Source organism: Macaca thibetana, chromosome 20, assembly GCF_024542745.1.
Source record: "Macaca thibetana thibetana isolate TM-01 chromosome 20, ASM2454274v1, whole genome shotgun sequence".
NCBI classification, from domain to species: domain Eukaryota; kingdom Metazoa; phylum Chordata; class Mammalia; order Primates; family Cercopithecidae; genus Macaca; species Macaca thibetana.
In genome coordinates this window covers 65,241,227-65,255,714 of record NC_065597.1, presented here as the reverse complement: position 1 = coordinate 65,255,714, position 14,488 = coordinate 65,241,227, and the positions used below count along the sequence as shown (strand labels likewise).

At 46.1% G+C, this 14,488-nt stretch overlaps 1 protein-coding gene and 1 pseudogene across 1 annotated transcript in view; one reads left to right on the top strand and one right to left on the bottom strand.

Moving 5' to 3' along the window:
- The window catches only part of NUBP1 (NUBP iron-sulfur cluster assembly factor 1, cytosolic), a 612,258-nt gene that overhangs the window by 356,144 nt on the left and 241,626 nt on the right, over positions 1–14,488 (top strand). The gene's annotated exons all lie outside the window — the stretch shown is intronic.
- Positions 2,893–3,425, bottom strand: LOC126944788 (60S ribosomal protein L39-like; annotated as a pseudogene).

Sequence of the window (14,488 nt, the reverse complement as noted above, 5' to 3'; positions counted from 1 at the left end):
AAGTAAAAAACAAATCTAGCCTTAGGGAAGGAGAGACTTTATTAATAAAAGACTTATCATAATAGAAAAAATGCTCCAAACACAAGATCTACAAGTGTCTCAGAATAAAGGTGGAAATGGTTTTCCTTTATAGGAAGAAGTTAAGTAAATCTAGAAATTACTAGGTGTGGGGGAGTGGGGTGCTCCAGCAGTTGGACAGAAAATGCCTCAATCAGCAGGTTCTTGGGAGGAGTTGTTAATGGGGAGGGTGGAGTAGGAGGTGTTACACATTCCATTGCTCACTGAAATTGAAGTGTGGCCAGAGTTCAGGATCCAGGGGAAAGAGAGATGCCTGCCTAAAATATGGTCAACTAGCAGGCGTTTTGTCTAGATTGGTCAATAGGAACAGACAGTTCACCTAATCATTTATGTGACAAACAATGAGAATTTGGAGGGTCTGTGTCTGTCCTTATTATAAGGTCAAACAATGGGTCTTATCCGAGTCTCATGGGGAAGAGTGGGTTTCTTTGCAGTAAGCCATTTCCTGGGTAATAGGTAATTACCAGGAAATTACCAGTAACACTAAGGTCGGGGGTAATTCTTAACCATCGCTATTTTCCAGAAGCACATATGAAGCTCAATATTGTGATGTTTATCCATCGCTCACCTTTAACAATTTTCTTTTTCCTTTTTTTGAGACGGAGTTTCACTCTCGTTGCCCAGGCTGGAGTGCAATGGCACATCTCGGGTCACTGCAACCTCCACCTCCCAGGTTCAAGCGATTCTCCTGCCTCAGCCTCCCAAGTAGCTGGGATTACAGGCATGCGCCTCCACACCCAGCTAATTTTGTATTTTTTAGTAAAGACGGGGTATTTCCATGTTGGTCAGACTGGTCTCGAACTCCTGACCTCAGGTGATCCACCCACCTCGGTCTCCTAAAGTGCTGGGATTACAGGTGTGAGCTACCACACCCGGCCACAATTTTCAACTCATGTCAACCTTGTTTCATCTAAACCCTGTATACCCTCTCAGCTCCCATCAGCCACTGAATTATTGTGATACAGATCTGTGATATGTCATTTTATTCATAATGTTTTAATATCAACATACATTCAAAACCTTTTTTCCCCAACAAAGTCTAATCATCATATCCATATCTCTAACATCCTTCCAGATAAGAAAAGGATCTTACAAGAAAATGCCTTACCTACAGGTTCCCTACCCCAGACAAACATCTATTTGTTATTTATTTATTTATTGAGACAGAGTTTTTGCTCTTGTTGCCCAGGCTGGAGTGTAGTGGTGCAATCTCGGCTCACTGCAACCTCTGCCTCCTGGGTTCAAGCAATTTTCCTGCCTCAGCCTCCTGTGTAGCTTGGATTACAGGTATGTTCCACAACACCTAGCTAATTTTTTGTATTTAGTAGAGATGGGATTTCACCATGTTTGCCAGGCTGGTCTCAAACTCTTGACCTCAGGTGATCCACCCACCTCGGTCTCCCAAAGTGCTGGCATTACAGGCGTGAGCTGCTGCACCCAGCCTATTTGTTATTTTTATCAATAAGTTTAGACCCATCTTTTAAAAGCAAAAAGTGCTCATTACGGCTGTTTCCAGTCAATAATTGTTTAATTTACTGGCATTTTTATTACATTTCTATATTTACCATTTTCTTGCATCCCACACTTTTTCTTTCAATTAGGGGCTATAGGTATTAAATTATCTGATTGTGGGTGTATCTGATATATTTTTATTCCACCCTCAAATTATGGTTCCAGGAATTGCCAGATTATTCTCATTAATGGATATCTAACAAATTGTGCAATATTCTCTTTACCATCAGCCTTGGTTCCAAACTGCTTTGGCTTGGAAAGATATCCAGTCTGTTTACCCTCACTTCTTCCAAGACTTCAACAATTCTCTTGCTCTCTTTCCACAGGTTCTGCCTTGAGTTCTTGCACTTCTCTATCAATATATAGACTTTAAGATGAGGTGGCTTAGAAGAACAATAAGGGGGGATAGTTTCACATCGAATTCAGATAAGTAGAGCTTAGATAGGATTTTCGGAAAACAGAGAGAATGGTAGAGTAACAGGTTTAGTTGCCAAATGATTTCTCTCTACCTATCTCAGCCAGAGAGAATCAGGTCTCCTGAGATTAACTGGTTTTATTTAATTATTTTTTAAGAGGGAGTCTCACTCTGTCGCCCAGGCTGCAGTGCAGTGGTGCGATCTCAGCTCACTGCAATCTCCGCCTCCCAGGTTCAAGCAATCCTGCCTCAGCCTCCCGAGCAGCTGGGACTACAGGCACACACACCACCACACCTGGCTAATTTTTGTATTTTTTTTTTTTTTTTTTTTTGTAGAGTCAGGGTTTCACCACGTTGTCCAGGCTCCTCTTGAACTCCTGACCTCAGGTAATCTGCTTGCTTCCAACTCCCAAAGTGCTAGGATTACAGGTGTGAGCCACTGTACTTAATTTGTTTTAACTAAGAGTATTCCAGGCACAAAAAGTAGAAAGAGAAAGAGATAACAGTCAAATTAAACACCTCTAATTCTGAAATTCGCACGTGATCTAGCTCCCATGGAGAAATACTGGTCCTCAACCCTGGTCACATATCAGAATCATCTGAGAAACATCTAAAACACAAAAATGTTTTGAACAAATTCAATAATAAATCTCTGTAGCTATAGGCTTCATGTAACCTATCACTTCTTCCTTTTGCTATTTTATTTTATTCTTATTTTTTTGAAATGAAAGGCCTCACATATTTATTACTGAACCCAGTCAACCAACACATTCATAATAGATTCAGAGAGGAAAACACATCAAACTCTCCAGATACTGGTGACATTTTCAGTTTGACATGGTAATGTGATCGTGACCTTCAGACAGCACAAGTATGTGTGCCATCTCAAGTGCAATTCCTTATAGACCCAGCTTGGTGCTTCTCCAATGTCTCCTTTTGGAGTTGTACCTGATTTTATTTCCAGTTTTCATCCGAATCCACTGGGGAATGGGACAATTTTGCTTTTGTTTCTTGGACAGGAATCACTTAACCCTGAAAGTCTTGTGAGAAGACATGGCCAGAAGCGGAGGTAAGAGCACACCACGATGGCGGAGAAAGGAAAAGAGAGACCCTTTTGCTATTTTAATAAAAGCTGTCAGTTCTAGAAACAATTCGGGCATCAATTTTGGCTGTAGTTGGACATTCCAAAAGTTTAAGTAATTGGTCTAAGGACATCTGAATAAGGACATCCTTTTATATTATAAAAGATCATTCTTTTGTAGTATAAGGACATCCTTGTATAATCTACCTAGGATATTCATTCAGTAATGAAGAGTTTTTGACTTTTGGCCTGGCCTGTGCTACAGTTGACCGCCTTAAACTAACTGTTAACAAAATGCAGATCCCATCATTGAGAGCCCTGTGATTGCAAGCAAGTGTGTTGGGGGAATATCTTACAAGAAAGCTATAGGTTGATTCACAGAAAGAAAACAATATCCGATTTTCTTTGTGATGCTCCCACTGGAATGACATGATATGCCAATCTTTGAAATAATAACTGTGCTACGGAATAGGCTAATGTGATTAACATTCTCAACCTACCCCAAGGTAAGGAAAGAAATGCCAAACAGGCAAAATTAACAGGTGTGTGTGCCGGGTGTGGTGGCTCACGCCTGTAATCCCAGCACTTTGGGAGGCTGAGGTGGGTGGATCACCTGAGGTCGGGAGTTTGAGACCAGCCTGACCAACATGGAGAAATCCCGTCTCTACTAAAAATACAAAATTAGCTGGGTGTGGTGGCACATGCCTGTAATTCCAGCTACTCGGGAGGCTGAGGCAGGAGAATCACTTGAATCCAGGAGGCGGAGGTTGCAGTGAGCCGAGATCGCGTCATTGCACTCCAGCCGGGGTAACAATGAGCGAAACTCCCTCTCAAAAATAAAACAAAAAACCGGTGTGTACTATGTAAATGCTTAAACAGTTGGGGTAAGTTATTGCCACACTAGGCTGGCTGGTGGACTGATCTGGTAATTCTGCCTATTAAGTGACATGTTACTGAATAGGCCAGAGCAAAGCTGAATTGGCATCCTCTGTCTTTATTTGGAAACTTGGATCTCAGTTCAGGAGCTAAGACCATGTACTTTGGTCAGGCAGCAAGCATGATCCCGCCTAACTCTAGGTTCTTGGCTGCCACCTGGTGGTAATGTTGAAGGAACACACCACTCCCATCAGCAGATTAATGGAAGGGACTCCACTCAAGACTTCATTTGGTTGCTGAGACAGGAACTGAAAATATAAATGACTTTTAAGGGGGCACTGCTCTACAAAGGTGTGTGGTTCCCTTGCTAATGAAGAAAGAGAAACTCTACTCCATCATCAAGAAGCATCTTCTGAGCCTTTCCAGCATTTATCTGCATCCCGTGTGCAGCTGGTTGAACTGGGTCCCCCACCCCAAGAGATGTCTTCATCCTAGAACCTGTGAATGTGACCTTATTTGGAAGAAAGGATCAGCCAGGCACGGCGGCTCATGCCTGTAATCACAGCACTTTGGGAGGCCAAGGCAGGAGGATTACTTGTGCCCAGGAGTTTGAGACCAGCAACATAGCGAGACCCCATTTCTAAAAAAAATAAAAAATTACCCGAGCATGGTGGCCCACACCTGCTCCCAGCTACTCAGGAGGCTGAGTTGGGAGGATTGCCTGAGTCCAGGAGGTTGAGACTCCATGAGCTATGATCATACCACACTGTACTCCAGCCTGGGCGATAGAGCGAGACTCTGTCTTAAAAATGAAGAGGGGAGGGGAAGGGAGGGGAAGGGAGGGGAGGGAAGGGGAGGGGAGAGGAGGGGAGAGAAGGGGAGAGGAGGGGAGGGGAGGGGAAGGGAGAGGAGGGGATCTTTGCAGATGTAATTAAGAATCTCCAGATGAGATCATCTTGGATGAGCTGGGCCCAAATTAAATGACAAGTGTCCTGATAAGAGACACACAGAGATGAAAGAGAGAAGAGATGCAATATGAAGACAGATATGGAGATTGGAGCAATGCAACCAAAAGCCAGGGAATGCCTGGGGCCACCAGAACCTGAAAGAAGCAAGGATAAATTCTCCATGAGGGCCTCCAGAGGGGGCATAGTCCTGTGGATACCTTGGCCTCCAGAATGGCGAGAAAAATAATTTCTGTTGTGTTATAGTTTGTTTTTGTTTGTTTGTTTGTTTGTTTTTGAGATAGAGTCTCACTCTGTTGCCCAGGCTAGAGTGCAGTGGTGTGATCTTGGCTCACTCCAACCTCTGCCTCCCGGGTTCAAGTGATTCTCCTGCCTCAGCCTCCTGAGTAGCTGGAATTACAGGTGTGTGCCACCATGCTTGGCTAATTTTTGTATTTTTAGTAGAGACGGAGTGCCATGTTGGCCAGGCTGGTCTCGAACTCCTGACCTCAGGTGAACTGCCCACCTCAGCCTCCCAAAGTGCTGGGGTTTCAGGCGTGAGCCACCACGCTTGGCTGTTTATGGTACTTTGTTACAGCAGCACTAGCCTGACTAATACATTCCATCTCCACTGGGAGCCATGGCTTGTTCAAAGAAATGATACCAGGCCCTCACCCCATATGCCATGGAGGTGGGTCCCCCTGGATACTCTTAGACACCCACATTTGCTGGGAGACCTTTTACCCACCAATAAGGAAGCTGCAAAGCCCTCCATCAATCCCCTCAAGAGCTCTTACCTCAGTCAGATGTGCCCAGCATCATGAAAGCAGGGAGGCCTTATCCTGAATTGTCAGATGGCAGTGAAGGTTGCAAAAGCGGAGACAGACTAACGATTTTACATGGTACCCATTACCACAAATCCAGGATGACAGAGTGTAAGAACTGAACTCAGAGGAAAAATAAGAGGATGGGTGTGGTGGCTCATGCCCGTAATCCCAACACTTTGGGAGGTGGAGGCAGGTGGATCATTTGAGGTCAGGAGTGTGAGACCAGTCTGGCCAACACGGTGAAACCTTGTCTCTACTAAAAATATAAAAAATTAGCTGGGTGTGGTGGAGGGTGCCTGCAAGGAGCCTGAGGCAGGAGAATTGCTTGAACCCGGGAGGCAAAGGTTGCAGTGAGCTGGGATCATGCCACTGCACTCCAGCCTAGGCGACAGAGCAACAGTCCATCTCAACAACGACAACAAAATAAATAAATAAAAATAAAAAAATAAAAAATAAAGAGAGAGAGCGAGCCCTGTAAGGAAGACAAATATAATCCTGTCAGTTCCCGCCTTTCACCCTCATGAGACTTTGGGAGGAGCCGTGTTCATCTACCTTGATTTTCTATCCATGTTGGAGGGGATCAGAATACATTACCCCAAAACAGGCCACTTTAGCATAAAGATTATTTTGATCTGAGGGCAATTGAGAAACTGCAGACAAAACGAGCTCTCTACCCACTCCCTTTCTGCCTAAAAGCAGGGAAATTTCCCATGTAAAGATGTTTCTCTATTCTGTAGCAGGGTGACTGGCACAGAGATGAGTTGGCATGACAAACATTACTAAACAACCCTTACCCACCACTTCCTAGTCATCTTTCCGCAATTTACCACCCCTAGGAACCCAAACTCTCCCTCCCTCCCTCCCTCTTTCTGAGTCTGTGTCACCTAGGCTAGAGTGCAGTGACACAATCATGGCTCACTGCAGCCTCCAACTCTTGGGCTCAAGAGACCCCCCCACTTCAGCCTCCTATCTGGGACTAGAGGCACACACCACCACTCCTGACTAATTTAAAAAAATTCTTTTTTTTTTTGACCGGGCACAGTGGCTCATGCCTCTAATCCCAGCACTTTGGGAGGCCAAGGCAGGCGGATCACCTGAGGTTAGGAGTTCGAGACCAGCCTGGCCAACATGGTAAAACCTCGTCTCTACTGAAAATACAAAAAATTAGCCAGACGTGGTGGCTTATGCCTGTAGTCCCAGCTACTCGGGAGGCTGAGGCAGGAGAATTGTTTGAATCCGGAAGGCAGAGGTTGCAGTGAGCCAAGATCATGCCATTGCATTCCAGCCTGAGTGACAGGGCAAGACTCCATCTCAAAAAAAAAAAAAAAAAAAAAAAAGGAAAATGATACATAAGCCCCCCAGGTCTAACCACTGCTTTGCATTTTTGCTCCTTGTATGTGAAGCCCCCATGCATGTAAAACTATTAAAATTGGTCTTTCCTCCTGTTCATCTACCTGTTGTCAGTTTAATTTACAGACTCCGGTCACAGAGTCTAAGAGGATGAATGAAGTTTTTCCTCTCCTGCACTTGAACTATGAGTGGTGGGACTGTGTCGGGGGAAGAACCCTCTCTACTGGAATCCAAACATCCAAACACACAGGCAAAGTCTAAAAAGACAGTAACCACAGGAGTTATAACAGATTCGCTATTTAGATAGTGGGAAAGGACAAAAATTAATTAAAATGCAAACTATTACTGGTCAACAAGCAAGGCCCTTTCATGTAGACAATGAAATAACAATCCATTTTATACCAGGATACAATATTTTTCTGAAGTCTCTTTGAAAGGAATAATTTCCCATAATTTTGATACTAGGGCGAGTGGGTGGTTTGTGGGATGGACAACTGTTTGTCAATGCCATTAAGTTATTTATTTATTTATTTATTTTTTGAGATGGAGTCTCACTTTGTCACCCAAGCTGCAGTGCAGTGGCACGATCTTGGCTCACTGCAGCCTCTACCTCCCAGGTTCAAGCAATTCTCGTGCCTCAGGCTCCCAAGTAGCTGGGACTACAGGCACGTGCCACCATGCCTGGCTAATTTTTGTACTTTTTCAGTAGAGACAGGGTTTTACCATGTTGGCCAGGCTGGTCTCGGACTCCTGACCTCAAGTGATCCATCCACCTCGGCCTCCCAAAGTGCTGGTTTTACAGGCGTGAGCCACCCCACTTGGATGAAGTAAACTTCTTTAAAGATGACAGTAAGTCTGATCTATAAGGCTGATATCAAGGAACATATCAACAGATGCTGTGATCACTGGGGCAAGGACACACCTGGACATTCTTTTTTCTTACTCTGATGGAGGTAAATGCTGTCTGATCTGTGAAAACAATCTTTCTACACCCAAGATTAAATAAAACTGTTTCTAACCCAGTTATGATTCTCCAGATCTGGGGGAGCCGACTATCATAAATGCCATTGAAGAAGCTGGGATTGACTGGATTTAGCCAAGATAACACAAAAGCCAGATGGTATTTGATTTTTGCAACACAGAGGTTTAACTATTCAGATTCAGGAAAGTGTTGAGCCTCCACGGGGAATTCCTAATGATCTGAATAATCTGCAGGATTGATGTTCCAGATGCCTCTGAAGGGAGGACATGGGTCAGCACGGGAGACTCCCTAATCAGAGCCAACGATCAATTCAAACCCATCTGACCACTATCGCAACAACACATGATGGTAATTATTTAGGATCATGGGGCATTGCCTGGACTACCCACAAATTACCCTCATCACCACTCCACAGCTTGAAATCAGCTCCCACTGGGCTAATTTTACTTATCTACCACTTATCTCCTTATAAAAAAAAAAAATGTCCCATGAGCCAGGGACACTCACCCACCCCTTGCTTGCAAGTCAGGAGCCATGAGTAGCAAGCAGAGAGATATTTGGGATTCTTAAGTAGTAGGATTGGAGGTCGTTCAGGCCAGCGGGTCCTGTATCAATCTGATCTGGTACATCTATGGGCAGGGGTTACTTCTTGCAGCAAGATGGAGGCCAAACTTGGCTAGGTTGATTGTAACCCAAGACACAGGAGAAACTATTAGCAGTTGAACGAAGAGGTTTATGACATAGTAAAGGCCTGGAACATGCCACTCCGGCAACCCAAAACTCTATTTTCACCTATTTGTTAAATTTTCATTCATCAGGGAACTATCAACCAATATGCCGGGCACTGGTACCAGGCACTATGATGGATAGCAAGACCAGACAGAATCCCTGCCTTCTTGCAGCTGACCTTCTAGTGGGGGACACAGGAGGCTGACAAGTGAAAAGTACACGAGATCTCCAGAGAGCACTGTGATACAGTTCACGAGGACAGGGGCAAGGAGACATGAGCTTTTATCTGGCCAAACCAGGTTGCTTTCGTTTATAAAGGCCTTAGTTGGAAACAGAAAGGTACAGATCCCAGGTTAAGGGGAAGGAAATGAGACCCAACCACGGCTGCAGCTGGAATGTTTCTGTGTTCAACTTAGATTCAACGACACGAATTTCACCCCTAAAACACCTGAACAAACAATTTGGCTAAATGCCCACCAGGTGGCAGGAGTGCCTCTTCCCTTCATTTCTGCAATTGAAATTAAACATACATCTTATCCTTTTTAAAAAAAACCATTTGGTTTTCATAAGCTATTTTTATCCTTTTCAATGCTGAAACCAGTTGATTTCACAATGCTACTAAATAACATTTAAAATATAGTGCCAATGTAGCAAGTCTCTAAGCTAGTATCTAGATAAAATGTGGCCCTTACCTTGCAGGCCTCCATGTTGATCTCAGTTGCTTTTTATTCTTAACATCATTCACAAATCTTACCTGGAATTGCCTTACGAGTCAGTCAGCTTCTCTAAACTCAGACTTCAAAGCTTTTCTTTGGCTGTTTTCTTAATTCCAGAGCTTCAATTCTGCTTAGAACCCAGCGTCCTTGCTGGTGGATTTTCTCATCAGCAACTTTCCCTACTGTTTTCCATCGTGCGTTGATCCTTTTATAAAATTGGAATTGAATGATGTCGATTAAAATAAATTAGTTTAAGCTGCAAATCCAACACAAGTGGAAAAGTGTTCCAATCTCATTGAAACCACAGAAGCCATGTAGTCTATATAGTCGATGATGACAAAGCTTATCTGACGGACTAAGTCAAATGTGGCCAAATAAACCACATAGGAAACCTCAACTCTTTTCTGCTCCCTGCGAAAATATAAAACAGGACAAAGATTTCTAGAGCATTGCAGCAGGATGTAGTCATGGAATAAGAGAGAACATTTTCTGCCAGGTGTGGTGGCTCACACCTGTAATCCCAGGACTTTGAAAGGACAAGGCAGGAGGATCACTTGAGGTCAGGAGTTCCAGACCAGCCTGGCCAACATGGTGAAACCCTGTCTCTACTAAAAATACAAAAAAATTAGCCAGGCATGGTGACATCCACCTGTAGTCCTAGCTACTAGGGAGGCTGAGGCACAAGAATCATTTGAACCCGGGAGGCAGAGGTTGCAGTGAGCCGAGGTTGTGCCACTGTACTCCAGCCTGGATAACAGAGCGAGACTCTGTCTCAAAAAAAAAAAAAAAAAAAAAAAAAAAAAGAAGAAGAAGAAGAAGAAAGAAAGAAAAAAGAGAGAAAACCTTCTCAGAGTTGCTGAGAACACCAGAACTTAATCAGGAGAGGAGCTGGGGGAAGCACACTGGGTAGCCCCGTGTGGACTAGACAAGTCTCAACACACAGCAAGGAGAAAATCAGAGAAGAGGCTGAAGGGGAGACTTGATAGGAGACAGGTGCTGGAGGAATCAAGACCAACTGGGTTTCCATCCTTGTGGCATCCCACTGGGGAGCCCAGGAGAGGCTCCGAAAGAGAGAATTTGATTGGCCTGGCTTAGGTCATATGCTACAAATCACTTTGATTGACCTCTACAAGAGATTGCCCACAGGGAGGGAGACAGAACGCTCAGAAGGAATTCGGGGTGTTGATGTAGTTTGTATATTTGTCCCCACCCAAATCTCACATTGGTCCTCACCCAAATCTCACATTGAATTGTACTTCCCAGTGTTGGAGGTAGGGCCTGCTTGGAGGTAACTGGATCATGGAGATGGTTTCTTATGAATGGTTCAGCGCCATCCACTTGGTTCTGTCCTTGTGGTGGTGAGTTCTTGTGAGATCTGGTCATTTAAAAGTGTGTGATGACTGGGCGTGGTAGCTCACGCCTGTAATCCCAGCACTTTGGGAGACCGAGGGGGCAGATCACCTGAGGTCATGAGTTTGAGGCCAGACTGCCCAACATGGTGAAACCCTGTCTCTACTAAAAATACAAAATTAGCTGGGGGTGTTGGCACCTGCCTGTAATCCCAGCTACTCAGGAGGCTGAGGCAGGAGAATCACTTGAACCTGGGAGGTGGAGGTTGCAGTGAGCCGAGATCACGCCATTGCACTCCAGCCTGGGCAAAAAGAGTGAAACTCTGTCTCATAAATAAAAATAAATAATAAATAAATAAATAAATAAATAAATAAATAAATAAATAAATAAAAATGTGTGGCACCCCCACCTTTGCTCCTGCCCTGGCCATGTGACATGCCTGCTTCCCCTTTGCCTTCTGCCATAACTGCAAGCTTCCTGAGGCTTCCCCGGAAGCTGAGCACATGTCAGCATCATGCTTCCCATAAAGCCTGCAGAACCATGAGCCAATTAAACCTCTTTTTTTTTTTTTTTTGAGACAGAGTTTCTCTCTGTCGCCCAGGCTAGAGTGCAGTGGCGCGATCTCGGCTCACTGCAACCTCCACCTCTTGGGTTCAACTGATTATCCTACCTCAGCCTCCCGAGTAGCTGGGACTACAGGCGCCTGCCACCACACATGGCTAATTTTTGTAGTTTTAGTAGAGACATGGTCTCACCATATTGGTCAGGCTGGTCTCAAACTCCTGACCTTGTGATCCGCCTGCCTCTGCCTCTCAAAGTGGTGGGATTATGGGTGTGAGCCACCATGTCCAGCCTTAAACCTCTTTTCTTTATAAATTACCTAGTCTCAGATGTTTCTTTCTTTCTTCTCCTCCTCCTCCTCCTCCTTTTTCTTCTTCTTCCTCTTCCTCCTCCTCCTCCTCCTCCTTCTTTTTTTTGAGACTGAGGCTCTGTCACCCAGGCTGGAGTGCAGTGGTGTGATCTTGGCTCACTGCAACCACCACCTCCTGGGTTCAAGCAATTCTCCCGCCTCAGCCTCCCAAGTAGCTGGGACTACAGATGCCCACCACCACACCCAGCTAATTTTTGTATTTTTGGTAAACACGGGATTTTGCCGTGTTGGCCAGGCTGGTCTCGAACACCTGACCTTAAGTGATCCACCTACCTTGGCCTCCCAAAGTGCTGGGATTACAGGCATGAGCCACCGTGCCCAGCCTGTTATTATATTTTCAAGACACCTCTTAGGGCCACTGTATTTATTGTGCTTAGAGAGGGAAAGAAGAGAACTGACAGGGAAGAAGGAAGCTTCAATGCTCTGGGTCATAACCACCTCCTAAACTGAGCTCATTGGTCTAGTTTACGGAATCAAGCATCCCACAAAGTATTCTCAATTGCAATCACCAATGTCCCTCAATCCAAATCCCTGGAAAGCCTGTCAAAATGGCAGATCCCAGGGCCCCAGTCCTTGAGGTTCTGACTCAGCAAGTCTGGTGCACAGCCCAGGAATTTGCAATCTCAAGATGTCCGCCATGGATTCTAAGGCAGAACATCCATACACCATGCTTTAAGCAACTATTTTCCCAGCCAGCAAATTATAAAGACTTTTTCAAGTACAACGAGACAGAAAGCCAGGTGGAACTTAAAATTAGTTGACCTGCTGGCTAAATCTGCTAAGCGGGTACTTGCCCCATATCACCCTCTGGCTCTGCGCATCCTCTGCCAGGAAACGGGCCCAGCTGATGAGGCTGGAGCATAGGGGGCGGAGTCGCCTGTCCTTTAGCAGGTGCTCTGGTTACTGGGTCAACTCACACATGGACAGGGAGGCGGAGCCTGCAGGCCACACCTTGCTATCAAGTGGAAGCAACTCTTTTTCATGTGTGAATATTCTTTTATTTTTTTTTGAGACAGAGTCACTGTCACCCATGCTGGAGTGCAGTGGTGCAATCTCGGCTCACTGCAACCTCTGCCTCCTGGTTTCAAGGGAATTCTCCTGCCTCAGCCTCCTGAGTAGTTGGGATTACCAGCACCCGCCACCATGTTGGGTGCTCATTTTTGTATTTTTAGTAGAGATGGGGTTTCACCACGTTGGCCAGGCTGGTCTCAAACTTCTGACCTCAAGTGATCCTCCTGCCACAGCCTCCCAAAGTGCTGGCATTACGGGTGTAAGCCACCACACCCAACCTGGAGGCAACTCTTGAGGTTGGATGTCTGCAGTTCAGACTGAAGGCTCTTAATCCTGCTCGGAACTCCCAACAACCTGCCTCATGTTCATCCCATAGGAAAACCTACAGGATAAGCCAGCAGCTGCTCCACGTGCTAACTGCACACCTTGCTGCTCTTCCTCAACTCCTCTCCTCTCCCAATGACAAGATCATCCACCTCCTGCTCTAGAAGACCCTTCTGATTCAATCCTACCGTTTGCAGCCTCCCCACTTTAGTGGCTTCAGCACTTCTGTAACCATGTTTCAGGTGTCACTGTTTTTTCTTTTCCTTCCTTCCCTCCTTCCCTCTCTTCCTCCCGCCTTTCCTTCCTTCCTTCCTTCCTTCCTTCCTTCCTTCCTTCCTTCTTCCCTCCCTCCCTCCCTCTCTTCTTTCCTTCCTTCATTTTTCCCTCCCTCCCTTGATTCCTCCCTCCCTTCCTCCCCCTCTTCTTTCCTTCCTCCTTCCCACCCTTCCTTCCTCCTTCTCTCCCTCCCTTCCTTCCTCTCTTCCTCCCTCCCTCCCTCTCTTCCTCTCTCCCTCCCTTCCTTCCTCCCTTCCTTCTTTCCTTCCTCCCTCCCTTCCTTCCTCCCTCTCTTCTTTCCTTCCTTCCTTTTTCCCTCCCCCTCCCTCCCTCCCTCCCTTCCTTCCTTCCTTCCTTCCTTCCTTCCTTCCTTCCTTCCTTCCTTCCTTCCCTTCCTTCCTTCCTTGAGACAGAGTCCCACTCTGTTGCCCAGGCTGGATGGAGTTCAGTAGCATGATCTTAGCCCACAGCAGGCTCAAACTCCTGGGCTCAAGGAATCCTCTTGCCTCAGTCTTCTGCGTAGCTGGAACTACAAGAGCACACCACCACACCCAGACAATTTTTAAACTTTTGTAGAGATGGGGTCTCTCTATGTTGCCCAGGCTGGTCTCGAACTCCTGGCCTCAGGCAACCCTCCTACCTCAGCTTCCCAAAGGGCTCCCCTCCCTCCCTCCCCTCCCTTCCCTTCCCTTCCACTTCCCCTTCATCTCCTTTCCCCTTCCTTCCTATTCCCCTTCCCCTTCCCCCTTCCCTCCCTTCCCTTCCCCTCCCTTTCCTTCCCCTCCCTTCCCTTCCCCTTCACCTCCCTTTCCATTCCCCTTCCCCTTCTCCCTCCCCTCCCTTCCCCTCCCTTCTCTTCCCCTTCCCCTCCCTTCCCCTCCCTTTCCATTCCCCTTCCCCTTCCCCCTCCCCTCCCTTCCCTTCCCCTCCCCCTTCCCTTCCCCTTCCCCTCCCTTCCCCTCCCCTTTCCATTCCCCTTCCCCTTCCCCGTTCCCTTCCCCTCTCCTTCCCCTCCCCTCCCTTCTCCTCCCTTCCCTTCCCTTCCCCTCTCCTCCCTTCCCTTCCCTTCCCCTTCCCCTCTCCTCC